This window comes from Macaca fascicularis, chromosome 14, assembly GCF_037993035.2.
Source record: "Macaca fascicularis isolate 582-1 chromosome 14, T2T-MFA8v1.1".
In the NCBI taxonomy this organism is placed as follows: Eukaryota; Metazoa; Chordata; class Mammalia; order Primates; family Cercopithecidae; genus Macaca; species Macaca fascicularis.
Window position 1 is genome coordinate 102,496,562 of NC_088388.1, and position 18,360 is coordinate 102,514,921.

An 18,360-nucleotide genomic window follows, 5' to 3' on the forward strand; every position below is an offset into this window, starting at 1 on the left:
CTTGTGGGCATTTAGTGCTATAAATCTCCCTCTACACACTGCTTCAAATGTGTCCCAGAGATTCTGGTATGTTGTATCTTTGTTCTCATTGTTTTCCAAGAACATCTTTATTTCCGCCTTCATTGTGTTATGTACCCAGTAGTCATTCAGGAGCAGGTTGTTCAGTTTCCATGTAGTTGAGCGGTTTTGATTGAGTTTCTTAGTCCTGAGTTCTAGTTTGATTGCACTGTGGTCTGAGAGACAGTTTGTTACAATTTCTGTTCTTGTACATTTGCTGAGGAGTGCTTTACTTCCAATTACGTGGTCAATTTTGGAATAAGTGCGATGTGGTGCTGAGAAGAATGTATATTCTGTTGATTTGGGGTGGAGAGTTCTATAGATGTCTATTAGGTCTGCTTGCTGCAGAGATGAGTTCAATTCCTGGACATCCTTGTTAACTTTCTGTCTCGTTGATCTGTCTAATGTTGACAGTGGAGTGTTGAAGTCTCCCATTATTATTGTATGGGAGTCTAAGCCTCTTTGTAAGTCTCTAAGGACTTGCTTGATGAATCTGGGTGCTCCTGTATTGGGTGCATATATATTTAGGATAGTTAGCTCTTCCTGTTGAATTGATCCTTTTACCATTATGTAATGGCCTTCTTTGTCTCTTTTGATGTTTGATGGTTTAAAGTCTGTTTTATCAGAGACTAGTATTGCAACCCCTGCTTTTCTTTGTTCTCCATTTGCTTGGTAAATCTTCCTCCATCCCTTTATTTTGAGCCTATGTATGTCTCTGCGTGTGAGATGGGTCTCCTGAATACAGCAGACTGATGGGTCTTGACTCTTTATCCAGTTTGCTAGTCTGTGTCTTTTAATTGGAGCATTTAGTCCATTTACATTTAAGGTTAAGATTGTTATGTGTGAACTTGATCCTGTCATTATGATATTAACTGGTTATTTTGCTTGTTAGTTGATGCAGTTTCTTTCTAGCCTAAATGGTCTTTACATTTTGGCGTGTTTTTGCAATGCCTGGTACCGGTTGTTCCTTTCCATGTTTAGTGCTTCCTTCAGGGTCTCTTGTAAGGCAGGCCTAGTGGTGACAAAATCTCTAAGCATTTGCTTGTCTGTAAAGGATTTTATTTCTCCTTCACTTATGAAACTTAGTTTGGCTGGATATGAAATTCTGGGTTGAAAATTCTTTTCTTTAAGAATGTTGAGCTGGGCGCGGTGGCTCACGCCTGTAATCCCAGCACTTTGGGATGCCAAGGCGGGCGGATCACAAGGTCAGGAGATCGAGACCATCCTGGCTAACATGGTGAAACTCCATCTCTACTAAAAATACAAAAAAATTAGCCGGGCGCAATGGCGGGCGCCTGTAGTCCCAGCTACTCAGGAGGCTGAGGCAGGAGAATTGCGGGATCCCGGGAGGCGGAGCTTGCAGTGAGCGGAGATCGCGCCATTGCACTCCAGCCTGGGCGACAGAGCGAGACTCCGTCTCAAAAAAAAAAAAAAAAAAAAAAAAAAGAATGTTGAATATTGGCCCCCACTCTCTTCTGGCTTGGAGAGTTTCTGCCGAGAGATCTGCTGTTAGTCTGATGGGCTTCCCTTTGTGGGTAACCCGACCTTTCTCTCTGGCTGCCCTTAAGATTTTTTCCTTCATTTCAACTTTGGTGAATCTGGCAATTATGTGTCTTGGAGTTGCTCTTCTCGAGGAGTATCTTTGTGGCGTTCTCTGTATTTCCTGGATTTGAATGTTGGCCTGCCCTACTAGGTTGGGGAAGTTCTCCTGGATGATATGCTGAAGAGTGTTTTCCAACTTGGTTCCATTTTCCCCCTCACTTTCAGGCACCCCAATCAGACATAGATTTGGTCTTTTTACATAATCCCATACTTCTTGCAGGCTTTGTTCATTTCTTTTTCTTATTTTTTCTTTTGGTTTCTCTTCTCGCTTCATTTCGTTCATTTGATCCTCAATCACTGATACTCTTTCTTCCAGTTGATCGAGTCGGTTACTGAAGCTTGTGCATTTGTCACGTATTTCTCGTGTCATGGTTTTCATCTCTTTCATTTCATTTATGACCTTCTCTGCATTAGTTACTCTAGCCATCAATTCTTCCACTTTTTTTTTCAAGATTTTTAGTTTCTTTGCACTGGGTACGTAATTCCTCCTTTAGCTCTGAGAAGTTTGATGGATTGAAGCCTTCTTCCCTCATCTCGTCAAAGTCATTCTCCGTCAAGCTTTGATCCGTTGCTGGCGATGAGCTGCGCTCCTTTGCCAGGGGAGATGCGCTCTTATTTTTTGAATTTCCAGCTTTTCTGCCCTGCTTTTTCCCCATCTTTGTGGTTTAATCTGCCTCTGGTCTTTGATGATGATGGTGACGTACTGATGGGGTTTTGGTGTAGGTGTCCTTCCTGTTTGATTGTTTTCCTTCTAACAGTCAGGACCATCAGCTGTAGGTCTGCTGGAGATTGCTTGAGGTCCACTCCAGACCCTGTTTGCCTGGGTTTCAGCAGCAGAGGCTGCAGAGGATAGAATATTGCTGAACAGTGAGTGTCCCTGTCTGATTCTTGCTTTGGAGGCTTCCTCTCAGGGGTGTACTCCACCCTGTGAGGTGTGGGGTGTCAGACTGCCCCTAGTGGGGGATGTCTCCCAGTTAGGCTACTCAGGGGTCAGGGACCCACTTGAGCAGGCAGTCTGTCCCTTCTCAGATCTCAACCTCCGTGTTGGGAGATCCACTGCTCTCTTCAAAGCTGTCAGAGTCGTTTGCGTCTGCAGAGGTTTCTGCTGCTTTTGTGGTTGTTTACAATGCCCTGTCCCCAGAGGTGGAGTCTACAGAGACAGGCAGGTTTCCTTGAGCTGCTGTGAGCTCCACCCAGTTCGAGCTTCCCAGCGGCTTTGTTTACCTACTTAAGCCTCAGCAATGGCGGGTGCCCCTCCCCCAGCCTCACTGCTGCCTTGCCGCGAGATTGCAGACTGCTGTTCTAGCAATGAGGGAGGCTCCGTGGGCGTGGGACCCTCCCGGCCAGGTGTGGGATATAATCTCCTGGTGTGCCTGTTTGCTTAAAGCGCAGTATTGGGGTGGGAGTTACCCAATTTTCCAGGTGTTGTGTGTCTCAGTTCCCCTGGCTAGGAAAAGGGATTCCCTTTCCCCTTGCGCTTCCCAGGTGAGGCGATGCCTCACCCTGCTTCAGCTCTCGCTGGTCGGGCTGCAGCAGCTGACCAGCACCGATTGTCCGGCACTCCCCAGTGAGATGAACCCAGTACCTCAGTTGAAAATGCAGAAATCACCGGTCTTCTGTGTCGCTCGCGCTGGGAGTTGGAGACTGGAGCTGTTCCTATTCGGCCATCTTGCTCCACCCCCCGCATCAGAGACTCTTAATAGCAGAACTGATCAAACAGAAGAAAGGATTAGTGAGCTTGAAGACAGGCTATTTGAAAATACACAGTCAGAGGAGACTAAAGAAAACAGGTGAAAAAAACAATGAAGCAAGCCTACAAGGTCTAGAAAATATCCTCAAAAGGGCAAATCTAAGAGTTATTGGCCTTAAAGAGAAGGCAGAGAAAAAGATAGGGTAGAAAGTTTATTCAAAGGGATAATAACAGAAATTCCCAAACCTATAGAAAAAGGTCAATATCCAACTACAAGAAGGCTGTAGAACACCAAACAGATTTAACCCGAAGAAGATTATCCCAAGACATTTAATAATCAAATTCCCAAAGGTAAGGATAAAGTATCCTAAAAGCAGAACGAGAAAGGGGACAAATAAACAATGGTGCTCCAATACATCTGGTAGCAGACTATTCAGTGGAAACCTTAAAGGCTAGGAGACAGTGGCATGGCATATTTAAAGTGCTGAAGGAAAAAAATACCTTTTACCCTCGAATAGTATATCCAGTGAAAATATCCTTCAAACATGAAGTAGAAATAAAGACTTTCCCAGACAAAGAAAAGAGGAGGGCTTTCATTAATACCAGATCTGTTCTACAAGAAATGCTAAAGTCAAGTTTTGAATCTGAAAGAAAAGGACGTTAATGAGCAAGAATAAATCATCATATGAAGGTACAAAACTCACTGGTGCTAGTAAGCACACAGAAAAACAGAGTAGGATAACACTGTAATTGTGGTGTGTAAACTATTCTTGTCTTAAGTAGAAAGACTTAATGATAAGCCAATCAAATGTAATAACTACAACAACTATTCAAGGCATAGACAGTAAAATAAAATATAAAGAGGCCAGGTGTGGTGGCTCATGCTTGTAATCCCAGCACTCTGAGTGGCCAAGGTGGGTAGAATGTTTGAGCCCAGGAGTTCAAGACCAGCCTGGGCAACAGAGTGAAATCCTTTGTCTTCAAGAAATACAATAATAATAATAAATTAACCAGGTGTGATATTGTGGGCTGAAGCTGCAGTGAGCTGTGATCATGCTGCTGCTCTTCAGCCTGGACGACAAAGCAAGACCCTGTCATTAAATAAATAAATAAATAAATAAGACATGAAGAGAAAGTTAAAAAGCAGGAAGATGAAGTTAATGTGTAAAGTTTTTATTAGTTTTCCTTTTGCACATTTCTGCATGTTTATGTAATTGGTGTTAGCTTGTCATCAGTTTAAAATAATGGATTATAAGATGATATTTGCAAGCCTCTTGATAACCTCAAATCAAAAAACAAACAAACACACAAAAAATAAAAAGCAAGAAATTAAATCATATCACCAGAGAAAATCACCTTCACTAAAAGAAAGACAGGAAGGAAGGAAAGAAGAAGGAAGACCACAAAGCATCCAGAAACAAATTTTTAAAATGGCAGGAGATAGTCCCTACTTATCAATAATAACATTGCATGGAAATGTACTAAATTCTCCAATAATAAGACACAGAATGGCTGAATGGATGTAAAAAAAAAACAAGACCCAGTGATCTTTTGCCTATAAGAAACACACTTCATCTATAAAGATACATATAGACTGAAAATAAATGGACGGAAAAAGATATTCCATGACAATGGAAACCAAAAAGAGCAAGAGTAGCTACACTTATATTAGACAAAATAGATTTCAAGGAAAATATTGTAAGAAGAGACAAAGAAATCATTATATTAATGATAAAAGAGTTGATTCGGTAAGAAAATATAACAATTGTAAATATACATGCACCCAACACTGAAGCACCCAGATACATAAAGCAAATATATAAAGCAAATTATTAGAGCTAAAGAGAGTGATAGGCCCCTATACAATTACAGCTACGCTACTTCAGTGCACTGAAAGCAGCATCAAACTAACCTCCCAGACAGATAAATCAACAAAGAAACATCAGACTTAATCTGCACTACAGAACAAAAGGATCTGATAAATACTTACGGAACATTTCATTCAATAGCTGCAGAATACACATTCTTCTCCTTAGCATATGCATCATTCTCAAAGACAGACCTATGTTAGGTCATAAGACAAGTCTTAAAACATTCTAGAACACTGAAATAATATTAAGCACTTTCTCTGACCACAATGGAATGAAACTAGGAATCAATAACAAGAGAAATTTTGGAAACTATACATATACACAGATATTAAATAATATGCTCCTGAATGACTATGGGGTGAACGAGGAAATTAAGAAGGAAATTGAAAAATTTTTTGAAACAAATAATAATGGAAACACAACATACCAAAACCTATGGAATAGAGTGAAAGCAGTAATAAGCAGGAAATTTATAGCTATAAGTGCTTACATCATAAAAGAAGAAAAACTTCAAATAAGAGAAAGGAGCAGTATTAACATCAACAAAAAGGATGTCCACTCAGAGACCCCATCTGAAGGTCACTAACTTTGAACACCAAAGGTAGATAAATCCACGAAGATGGGGAGAAACCAGCGCAAAAAGACTGAAAATTCCTAAAGCCAGAATGCCCCTTCTCCTCCAAAGGATCACAACTCCTTGCTAGCAAGGGAACAAAACTGGATGGAGAATGAGTTTGACAAAGTGACAGAAGTAGGCTTCAGAAGGTGGGTAATAACAAACTCCTCCGAGCTAAAGGAGTATGTTCTAATGGAATGCAAGGAAGCCAAGAACCTTGGGAAAAGGTTAGATGAATTGATAACTAGAATAACCAGTTTAGAGAAAAACATACATGACCTGATGCAGCTGGAAAACACAGCAAGAGAACTCACAAGTATTAATAGCCAAATCGATCACACAGAAGAAAGGGTATCAGAGATTGAAGACCAACTCAATGAAATAAAGCAAGAACACAAGATTAGAGAAAAAAGAGTGAAAATAAACGAACGAAGTATCCAAGAAACATGGGACTATGTGAAAAGATCAAATCTGCGTTTGATTGGTGTACCTGAAAGTGACAGGGAGAATGGAACCAAGTTGGAAAACACTCTGCAGGATATTACCCAGGAGAAATTCCCCAACCTAGCAAAGCAGGCCATCATTCAAATTCAGGAAATACAGAGAACACCACAAAGTTACTCCTGAAGAAGAGCAACCCCAAGACACACAATTGTCAGATTCACCAAGGTTGAAATGAAGAAAAAAATGTTAAGGGCAGCCAGAGAGAAAGGTCGGGTTACCCACAAAGGGAAGCCCATCAGACTAACAGTGGATCTCTCTGCAGAAACCCTACAAGCCAGAAGAGAGTACAGGCCAATATTCAACATTCTTAAACAAAAGAATTTTCAACCCGGAATTTCATATACAGCCAAACTAAGCTTCAGAAGTGAAGGAGAAATAAAATCCTTTACAAACAAGCAAACGTTGAGATATTTCATCACTACCAGGCCTGCCTTACAACAGCTCCTAAAGGAAGCACTAAACACGGAAAGGAACAATTGGTACCAGCCACTGTAAAAACATATCAAATTGTAAAGACCATGGACGCTATGAGGAAACTGCATCAGTTAATGGGCAAAATAACCAGCTAGCATCATAATGGCAGGATCAAATTTGCACATAACAATATTAACCTTAAATGTAAACAGGCTAAATGCCCCAATTAAAAGACACAGACTGGCAAATTGGATAAAGAATCAAGACCCATCAGTGTACTGTATTCAGGAGATCCATCTCATGTGCAAAGACACACATAGGCTCAAAATAAAGGGATGGAGGAATACTTGCCAAGTGTATGGAAAGAAAAAAAAGCAGGGGTTGCAATCCTAGTCTCTGATAAAACAGACTTTAAACCAACAAAGATCAAAAGAGAAAAAGAAGGCCATTACATAATGGTAAAGGGATCAATGCAACAAGAAGAGCTAACTCTCCTAAATATATATGCACCCAATACAGGAGCACTCAGATTCAAAAATCAAGTTCTTAGAGATCTACAAAGAGACTTAGACTCCCACACAATAATAGTGGAAGGATTTAACACCCTACTGTCAATATTAGACAGATCAATGAGACAGAAAATTAACAAGGATATCCAGAACCTGAACTTAGCTCTGGACCAAGCGGACCTACTAGACATCTACAGAACTGTCCACCCCAAATCAACAGAATATGCATTATTCTCATCACCACACTGCACTTATTCTAAAATTGACCACATAATTGGAAGTAAAACACTCCTTAGCAAATGCAAAGGAATGGAAATCATAACAAACTGTCTCTCAGACCACAGTGCAATCAAATTAGAACTCAGGATTAAAAAACTCAATCAAAACCACACAACTATATGGAAACTGAACAACCTGCTCCTGAATGTCTACTGGGTATATAACAATATTAAGGCAGAAATAAAGATGTTCTTTGAAACCAATGAGAAAAAGGACACAACGTACCAGAATCTCTGGGACAAATTTAAAGCAGTTTGTAGAAGGAAATTTACAGCACTAAATGCCCACAAGAGAAAGCAGGAAAGATCTAAAATTGACCGCCTAACATCACATTTAAAAGAACTAGAGAAGCAGGAGCAAACAAATTAAAAAGCTAGCAGAAGACAAGAAATAACTAAGATCAGAGCAGAACTGAAGGAGATAGAGACAAAAAACCCTTCAAAAACATAAATAAATCCAGGAGTTGGTTTTTTGAAAAGATCAACAAAATAGATAGACCACTAGCTAGACTAATAAAGACAAAAAGAGAGAAAAATCAAATAGATGCAATAAAAGATGATAAAGGGGATATCACCACCAATCCCACAGAAATAGAAACTGTCATCAGAGAATACTATAAACACCTCTACGTAAATCAACTAGAAAATCTAGAAGAAATGGATAAATTCCTGGACACATATACCCTCCCAAGAGTAAACCAGGAAGAAGTCAAATCTCTGAATAAACCAATAACAAGTTTTCGAATTGAGGCAGCAATTATTAGCCTACCAACCAAAAAAAGTCCAGGACCAGACGGATTCACAGCCAAATTTTACCAGAGGTACAAAGAGGAGCTGGTACCATACCATCTGAAACTATTCCCAACAATTGAAAAAGAAGGCATCCTCCCTAATATATTTTATGAGGCCAGCATCATCATGATACCAAAACCTGGCAGAAACACAACGAAAAAAGAAAATCTCAAGCCAATATCCCTGATGAACATTGATGTGAAAATCCTCAATAAAATACTGGCAAACAGAATCCAGTGGTGCATCAAAAAGCTTATCCACCATGATCAAGTCAGCTTCATCCCTGGGATGCAAGGCTGGTTCAACATACACAAATCAATAAATGTAATCCTTCACATAAACAGAATCAGTGACAAAAACCACATGATTATCTCAATAGATGCAGAAAAGGCCTTTGACAAAATTCAACAGCTCTTCATGCTAAAAAACTCTCAATAAACTAGGCACTGATGGAATGTATCTCAAAATAATAAGAGCTATTTACGACAAACCCACAGCCAATATCATACCAAATGGGCAAAAACTGGAAGCATTTCCTTTGAAAACAGGCACAAGACAAGGATGCCCTCTCTCACCACTCCTATTCAACATAGTATTGGAAGGTCTCGCCAGGGCAATCAGGCAAGAGAAAGAAATAAAATGTATTCAATTAGGAAAAGAGAAAGTCAAATTGACTGTTTGCAGATGACATGATTGTATATTAAGAAAATCCCATCACCTCAGCCCAAAATCTCCTTAAGCTGATAAGCAACTTGAGCAAAGTCTCAAGATACAAAAGTAATGTTAAAAAATCACAAGCATTTCTATACACCAATAACAGACAAATAGAGTGCCAAATCATGAGTAAACTCCTATTCAAAATTGCTACAAGGAGAATAAAATACCTAGGAATATAACTTACAAGGGATGTGAAAGACCTCTTCAAAAACTACAAACCACTGCTCAAGAAAATAAGAGAGGACACAAATAAATGGAAAAACATTCCAAACTCATGGATAGGAAGAATCAATATCATGAAAATGGCCACACTGCCCAAAGTAATTTACAGATTCAATGCTATCTCCATCAAGTTACCAGTGATTTTCTTCACAGAATTGGAAAACCTGCTTAAAATTTCTTATGGAACCAAAAAAGAGCTTGCATGGCCAAAACAATCCTAAGCAAAAAGAACAAAGCTGGAGGCATCACACTACCTGAATTCAAACTATACTACAAGGCTACAGTAACAAAAACAGCATGGTACTGGTACAAAAGCAAATATATAGACCAATGGAGCAGAACAGAGCCCTCAGCAATAACACCACACATCTACAACCATTTGATCTTTGACAAAGCTGACAAAAACAAGAAATGGGGAAAGGATTCCCTATTTAATAAATGGTGTTGGGAAAACTGGCTAGCCATATGCAGAAAGCTGAAACTGGACCCCTTCCTTACACCTTATACAAAAATTAACTCAAGATGGATTACAGACTGAAACGTAAGACCTAAAAACACAAACACCCTAGAAGAAAACCTAGGTGATATCATTCAGGACATAGGCATAGGAAACAACTTCATGACTAAAACACCAAAAGCAATGGCAACAAAGCCAAAATTGACAAATAGGATCTAATTAAACTAAAGAGCTTCTGCACAGCAAAAGAAACTATCATCAGAGTGAACTGGCAACATACAGAATGGAGAAAAATTTTGCAATCTATCCATCTACAAAGGGCTAATATCCAGAATCTACAAAGGCCTTAAACAAATTTACAAGAAAAAAACAACCCCATCAAAAAGTGGGCGAAGGATATGAACAAACACTTCTCAAAAGAGGACACTTATGCAGCTAACAAACATATGAAAAAATGCTCATCATCACTGGTCATTAGAGAAATGCAAATCAAAACCACAATGAGATACCATCTCACACCAGTTAGAATAGTGATCATTAAAAAGTCAGGAAACAACAGATACTGGAGAGGATGTAGAGAAATAGGAACGCTTTTACTATGTTGGTGGGAGTGTAAACTAGTTCAACCATTGTGGAAGACAGTGTGGCAATTCCTCAAGGGTCTAGAACTAGAAATACCATTTGATCTAGCAATCTCATTACTGGGTATACACTCAAAGGATTATAAATCATGCTACCACAAAGACATCTGCACATGTATGTTTACTGCAGCACTGTTAACAATGGCAAAGACTTGGAACCAACCCAAATATCCATCAGTGATAGACTGGATAAAGAAAATGTGGCACATGTTCACCGTGGAATACTATGCAGCCATAAAAAAGGATGAGTTCATGTCCTTTGCAGGGGCATGGATAACACTGGAAACCATCATTCTCAGCAAACTATCACAAGAACAGAAAACCAAACACCACATGTTCTCACTCATAAGTGGGAGTTGAACAATGAGAACACATGGACACAGGGAAGGAAACATCACACACTGGGCCTATCATGGGGTTGGGTGGCTATGGTAGGGATAGCATTAGGATAAATAACTAATGTAGAAGACGGTTGGTGGGTGCAGCAAACCACAATGGTACATGTATACCTATGTAACAAACCCGCACGTTCTGCACATGCACCCAGAACTTAAAGTATAATAAAAAAATAAATTAATAAAATAATGATGCATCTTAACAACTAGAAAAGCAAGAACAACTGAACCCAAAATTAGTAGAAAAAAATAACAAAGATCAGGCCAGAAATAAATAAATTTGAACTTAATACAAAAAAAAATCAATGAAAAAAAGTTGGTTTTTTGAAAAGATAAAATTATCAAACCTTTAGCTAGACTAACAAACCAAAAAAGTAAAGGACCCAAGTAAATAAAATTAGAGATGAAAAACGAGACATTACAACTGATACTACCCAAATTCAAAGGATCATTAGTGGATACTGTGAGCAAGTATATGACAATAAATTGAAAAGTCTAGTAGAAATGGATACATTCCTAGACCCATACAGCCTACTAAGATTGAACCATGAAGAAATCCAAAACCCAAACAGACCAATGACAAATAATGACATCAAGGCTGTTATAAAATGTTTTCCAGTAAAGAAAAGCCCAGGACCTGATGTCTTCACTGCTGAATTCTACCAGGCATTTAAAGAACTAAATCAAAATCTACTCAAACTCTTCCAACAAATATAGGAGAAAAGAATACTTCTAAACTAATTCTATTAGACAAGTATTACCCTAATACCAAAAACATACCAAGTCACATCAAAAAACAAAAACAAAAACAAAACAAATACAGGCCAACATATCTGATGAATGCTAATTTAACAATCCTCAACAAAATAATAGCAAATAGAATTTAAAAATATATTAAAAAGATTGTTCATCCTGACCAAGTGGGATTTATCCCAGGGAAGCAAAGATGGTTCAACATATGCAAAAACAATGTGATACATTATATCAACAGAATGAAGGACAAAAACTATACGATCATTTCAATTGATACTGAAAAAGCATTTGATAAAATTCAACATACCTTTATACAAAAGCCCTCAGAAAACATCATAAAAGCCATATATGGCAGACCCACAGCTCATATCATACTGAATGGGTTTAATCTGAAAGTCTTTCCTCTTAGATCTGAAGATTTAAGGATATCTGCTTTTACTACTATTACTCAACATAGTACTGGAAGTCCTAGCTAGAGCAATCAGACAAGAGAAAGAAGTAAAGGACATCCAAATTGGAAAGAAAGAAGTCAAATTATCCTTGTTTGCAGATGATCTTATATTTGTATAAACCTAAAGACTCCACCAAAAACTATTAGAATTGATAAACGAATTTAGTAAACTTACAGGATATAAAAATCGACACTAACAAAATAAAATCAGTAGCATCTTTATATGCCAACAGTGAACAATCTGAAAAAATTCAAAAAAGTAATCTCATGTACAGTAGTCACATATAAAATTAAATACCTACAATTAACCAAAGAAGTGAAAGATTTCTACGTGAAAACTATGAAACACTGAGGAAAGAAATGGAAGAGGACACAAAAAAAGAAAAGTTATTCCATACTCATGGATTGGGAGAATCAATATTGTTAACATGTGCATATTACCCAAAGCAATCAATAGATTCAATGCAATCCCTATCAAAATACAAGTGACATTCTTTAAAGAAATAGAAAAAAATTCTAAAATGTATATGAAACCACAGAGGACCCAGAATAGCCAATGTTACCCTGAACAAAAGAACAAAAGTAAAAAAATCACATCACCTGACTTCAAATTACACTATAGAGCCATAATAACAAAATCAGCATGGTATTGGCATATAAACACACATATAGACCAATAGAACAGAACAGATAACCCAGAAATGAATCCACATACCTACAGTGCACTCATTTTTGACAAAGGTGCCAAGAACATACACTGGGGAAAAGACAATGCCTTCAATAAATGGTGCTGGGAAAACTGGATATCCATATGCAGAAAAAATGAAACTTGACCCCTATCTCTTACCTTAAACAAAAATCAAGTAAGAATGGATTAAATACTTAAAATAAGATCTCAATCTATGAAAGCACTACAAGAAAACATTATAGAAACTCTCTAGGACATTGGGCCAGACAAAAATTTCTTAATACCCAACAAGTACAGGCAAACGAACCAAAAATAGGCAAATGGAATCACATCAAGTTAATAAAGCTTCTGCACAGCAAAGGACACAGTCAACAAAGTAAAGAGATAACCCACAGAATGGGGAAAAATTGCAATCTACCTATCTGACAAAGGATGAATAACCAGATTATAGAAAGAGCTCAAACAATGTAGAAAAAAATCTAATAATTCAATTAAAAAATGGGCAAAAGGTTTGAATAGAAAATTTTCAAAAGAAGACATTCAGAGGGTAAACAGGGATATGAAAAGGTGCTTGACATCATTGATCAGAGAAATGAAAATCAAAACTAAAATGAGATAGCTGCTCAGCCCAGTTAATATGGCTTATATCCAAAAGAGAGACAATAACAAATGCTGCTGAGGATGTGGAGAAAAGGGAACACTCATACACTGTTGGTGGGACTGTAAATTAGTACAACCACTATGGAGAAGAGTTTGGAGGTTCCTCAAAAAACTAAAAATACATCTACCGTATGATCCCACAATCCCACTGTTGGGTATATGGCCAGAAGAATCTGCACTCCCATATTTGTTGCAACACTGTTCACAATAGCCAAGATTTGGAAGCAATCTAAGTATCTATCACCAGAGAAATGGATAAAGAAAACATGGTATATTACACAATGGAGGACTATTCAGCCATTTAAAAAAGGAGGAGATCCTATCATTTTCCACAACATAGATGAAATTGGAGATCATTATGTTAAGGGAAATAAGCCTGGCACAGAAAGACAAATATCACATGTCCTCACTTATCTGTGGGATCTAAAAATCAAAACAATTGAACTCATGGACATAGAGGATAGGACAGTTTCCAGAAGCTGGGAAGGATAGTGGAGGTGCGACAGGGAAGGTGGGGATGGTTAACGGGTACAGAAAAAAATAGTTAGAAAGAATGAATAAGATCTAGTATTTGATAGCACAATAGGGTGACAATAGTCAATCGTAATTTAATTGTGCATTTAAAAATAACTAAAAGAGCGTAACTGGTTTGTAACACAAAGGATAAATGCTGAAGTGGGTGCCTATCCAATTTTTATTATGTAATTATACAATGCATGCCTGTACCAAAATATCTCATATACCCCATAAATATACCTATTACACACCCACAAAAATTTAAAAAAGAATTTTAAAAAAGAAAATGTATATGTTTAATGATATTGACTTCAAATATCTTTAGAGTTATACTGAAAAATACATATAGCTTTCTATCTCAGAGCCAAAGTAATGAAAAATTAAATTAAGTCAAAGAGGTGAATTGGAGACTATTTTGAGTAGGTAACAAAGCAGATAATATGTATAACCTACACTCCTGAACAAGCGCTATTTATTTAAAAGTTTTGAAGCTCATGATACAGTGACATTAAAAAAGGGCTTGGTATGACAGAAAAGACAGGGAGAGGAACCTTCTGATATCTACAGTCTAGGCTATCTGTGGCCCAAATCTACAGTCATCCAAAACTTCAAGGAGCTAGATGTCACTATTTTCCCTGGCATACACATATTTAACTCTGGGAAGATTTGAGATTATGTATAGAAAGTTTAAGTGTTATATTTACATAGTTGGTATTTTATGTATTTATAATTTTAAGTAAAATTAGACTTATTAGAGCATATGCTTCTAATTTAAAATGTAAAATAGAATAACTGGATTCAAATTTATGATCTTAAAGTAAAAATCTAAGTTTACAAACAATTTTGAAACAGCTAAGAGAACTTCCACTCAACATATTCGTAACTTTAGTATTATTAGCTTGTGAGAGTTAACTTCAGTATCTAGGAAAACTTTGGTTGAACTCAGATAACAAATTTAGGAAGAAAATTAAAATTGATAGATGTATAAATGTAAATGCTTAAAATATTTGAAGGTGTTTACGTAGCTAAGCTTTTAACAGACCAAATATTTTCTAATGACAACTTAAAAAAGTTGCTAACATTGGCTAGATTTAAACATTGAATAAAATTTTTAGGTTTAAGGAATACATGGGGTTTTAATTCATTATTTTAATGATTTGAATATCAATTTTTAACTCCAAATGAATCTCAGAAAAAATATTTCCTAGATTTAAAAGCCAACGCTAAAAGGCTATTCTACCAAAAACTATTCGCAATTAAACCTTGAATCTACATGATATTGAGCCCTCTGTATTGTGTAAGATACAGGTCCAAGTTCTTTTTCCCTGTATGGATAAATAATTGTCTCAAAACTATTAAGTAGTCTGTTCTTTCTTCAATGTCTGCTTCCCCATTTGGCCAGTGTTGAAACAATGCCTGACTAACGTAGTTACTTCAGTGTCATATAATGTTTATATATATGATGTAGCAAATTCTACACTTTTAAGTTTTGTCATTTTGCTATCCCTCATCAAATTTAGAATCAACTTGTTAGGCTCTAAGGAAAATCCTATTGTAATTGCATTGAATTATACAATTTGGGGTAAGATTGACATGTCTACCACATTAACAGCACATTATATGTCTTTATTTAGGTCTTCTTAAGTGCCTCGCAGAATGTTTCTATAATTTTCTTCATTAAAGACAGGGAACTTGTTTGTTAGATTTGGTCCCAGGGGCTATTTTGTTATTGTTGTTGGTACTGCTATAATAGTTTATGGAAATTGGTTTCTAACTATTTGATATGTGTAAATCAAAACAAATTATTTTCGTACATTGATACTATGTTTGAAAATTTTGTAACTCTTCTTAAAGTTTTTATTTCAAAATAAACTTTATGAAGGAATAATTTACACATAAAAGACATCCATTTCAGTATAGAGTTCCATGAGTTTGGAAAAATGTATATAGTCTCGTTACCACCATCATAATCAAGATATAGAACATTTTTATCATCCCAAACAATTTTTCACCTCTTTATCAGTCAGTGTCACCCCACTCTTTGGCCCAGAAAACCACAAATCTGCTTTCTGTAACTAAAGATTATGCTGTGTGTTCTAGAATTTCTCAAACATGAAAACATCCATGTTGTTCCATTAATATGGTTAACCTGTGTGTCCACCCCCCACCCCAGCCCAAATCTCTGCTTGAATTGTAAACCCCATAATCCCCGTGAGTCCTACATAGACTGGAGAGCTTCGATAGGGTAAGCGCCAAATCCTAAAGACGACCTGTTCTCAAGAGGCTGTTGTATGGGGAGCCAAAGAAAGAGTGAGAAGCCACCAGTGGAGTAGGCAGAAAACTAAGAAAGCTTGTTTCTCAAAGGTGTTTGCAGGTTCAGATGTACTTGAGATGGGATGCTTACTGGATTCCTGGGCTCCAGCCCAGACCTTCAGAATCAGTCTTTGGAAGTGAGACCGGAGAATCTAATTTTTTGAAAAAGTTGTCAGGTTATTCTTATGACTATCCCTACAGTACAGGTTGAGTATCCCTTATCTGAAATGCTTGGAACCAGAAGTGTTTCAGATTTCAGATTTTGGAATATTTGCATATATATATGCAATTATGTATATATACTAAGTGATCATATATATTAATGTATTAAAATATATTTATATATTATATGAAATATATAAAAATATATGTACAATGAGATATCTTGGGGATGGGACCCAAGTCGAAACCCAAAATTCATTGATGTTTGATATATACTTTATACACATAGTCTGAAGGTCATTTTACACAGTTTTAAATAATTTTATACATAAAGTTTTAACTGTGTTTTGACTTTGACCCTTCGCATGAGGTCAGGTGTGGAATTTTCCACTTTTGGTATCATATCAGCACTTCAAAATGTTCAGATCTTCTGGATTAAAGATGTAAATGTAAAACCTGAAACTATGAAACTACGAGATGAAAACATCAGGGAAATGCTTCAGAACATTGGTCTGGGCAAAGATTTTATGGGCAAAAATCAGAAGCAACAAAAGCAAAAATAGACAAATGGGGTTACATCAAGCTAAAAAGCTTCTGCACAGCAAGGAAACAATCAGAGTGAAGAGACAACTTATAGAATGAGAGTAAATATTTGCGAACTATCCATTTGACAAGGGATTACTAACCAGGATATATAAGGGACTCAAACGACACAATAGCAAAATAACAATCTGATTTTTAAAATGGGCAAATGATCTGAATAGATGTTTCTCAAAGAAGACATACAGAGGGCCAACAGGTATATGAAAAAAAACTTCAACATCATTAATTATCAGAGAAATGCAAATCAAGACCACAGTGACATCTCATCTCATGTCAGTTAATACAGCTATTATCAAATAGACAAAAAATAACAAATGCTGGTGAGAATGTAGAGAAAATGGAACTCTCGTACACTGTTGGTAGGAATGCAAATTAGCATAGCTATTATGGAAAACATTATGGAGATTCCTCAAAAAACTAAACATAGAACTACCATATGATACAGCAATTCCCACTGCTGGGTATATAGCCAAAAAAAGAGAAAAGAAAGAAGAGAAGAGAAAAGGTATCAGTAGGTCAAAGAGACATCTGCATTCCCAAGTTCATTGCGAAACTATTCTCAACAGCCAAGGTATGAAATAAACCTAAGTGTACATCAACAAGTGAATGAATAAAGAAAATGTGCATATATGCACAATGGAATACTATTCAGCCATTAAAAAACCAAAATCCTGTTATTTGCAGTAACGTGGATGAACCTGGAAGACATTATGTTAACTGAAATAAACCAGGCAGAGAGAGACAAATATTGCATGTTCTCACTCATGTGTGGGAACTAAAACAGTTGACCTCATAGAGGTAGAGAGTAGAATGGTAGTTACCATTCTGGTATGTACCAGAGGCTGGGGAGGGTAAAGAAGATGGGAGGATGAAGGAAGGCTAGTTAATGGGTACAAAAATACAGTTAGATAGAAGGAATGAGTTCTAGTAGCACAGTAGGGTGATTATAGTTAACAATAATTTATTGTATAATTCAAAATAGCTCAAAGAAAAGATTTGGAATGTTTGCAACACAAAGAAATGATAAATGTTTGAGTTTCTGGATATCTCAATTGCCCTGATTTGATCATTTTACATTATATGCATGTATTAAAATATCACATGTACCCCATAAATATGTACAATTATTATGTATCACGTTAAAAATTCAAATTTTGGAGCATTTCAGACTTTTCAAGTTAGAGATGCTCAACCCATAGAGGGAAATGATGCAGAATCCAAGGCAGAAAATATTTTCAATGGAGAAGTGGGCAATATTTTTATTTCTATAGAAAGTTCAAAGTCCACAGCATAGTCAAATAAAATCTGTAGTAAAAACTGACCACTGGACTTTGCAACTAGATCCTGTGTAGTCCCTAGTGAGAACAAACCTTATAAAACAGTGGAGGGCAGTGCAGATAAACCAGAGATTTCTTTCTAGATTGCAACCTCCCTTTTTCTGCATAAAGA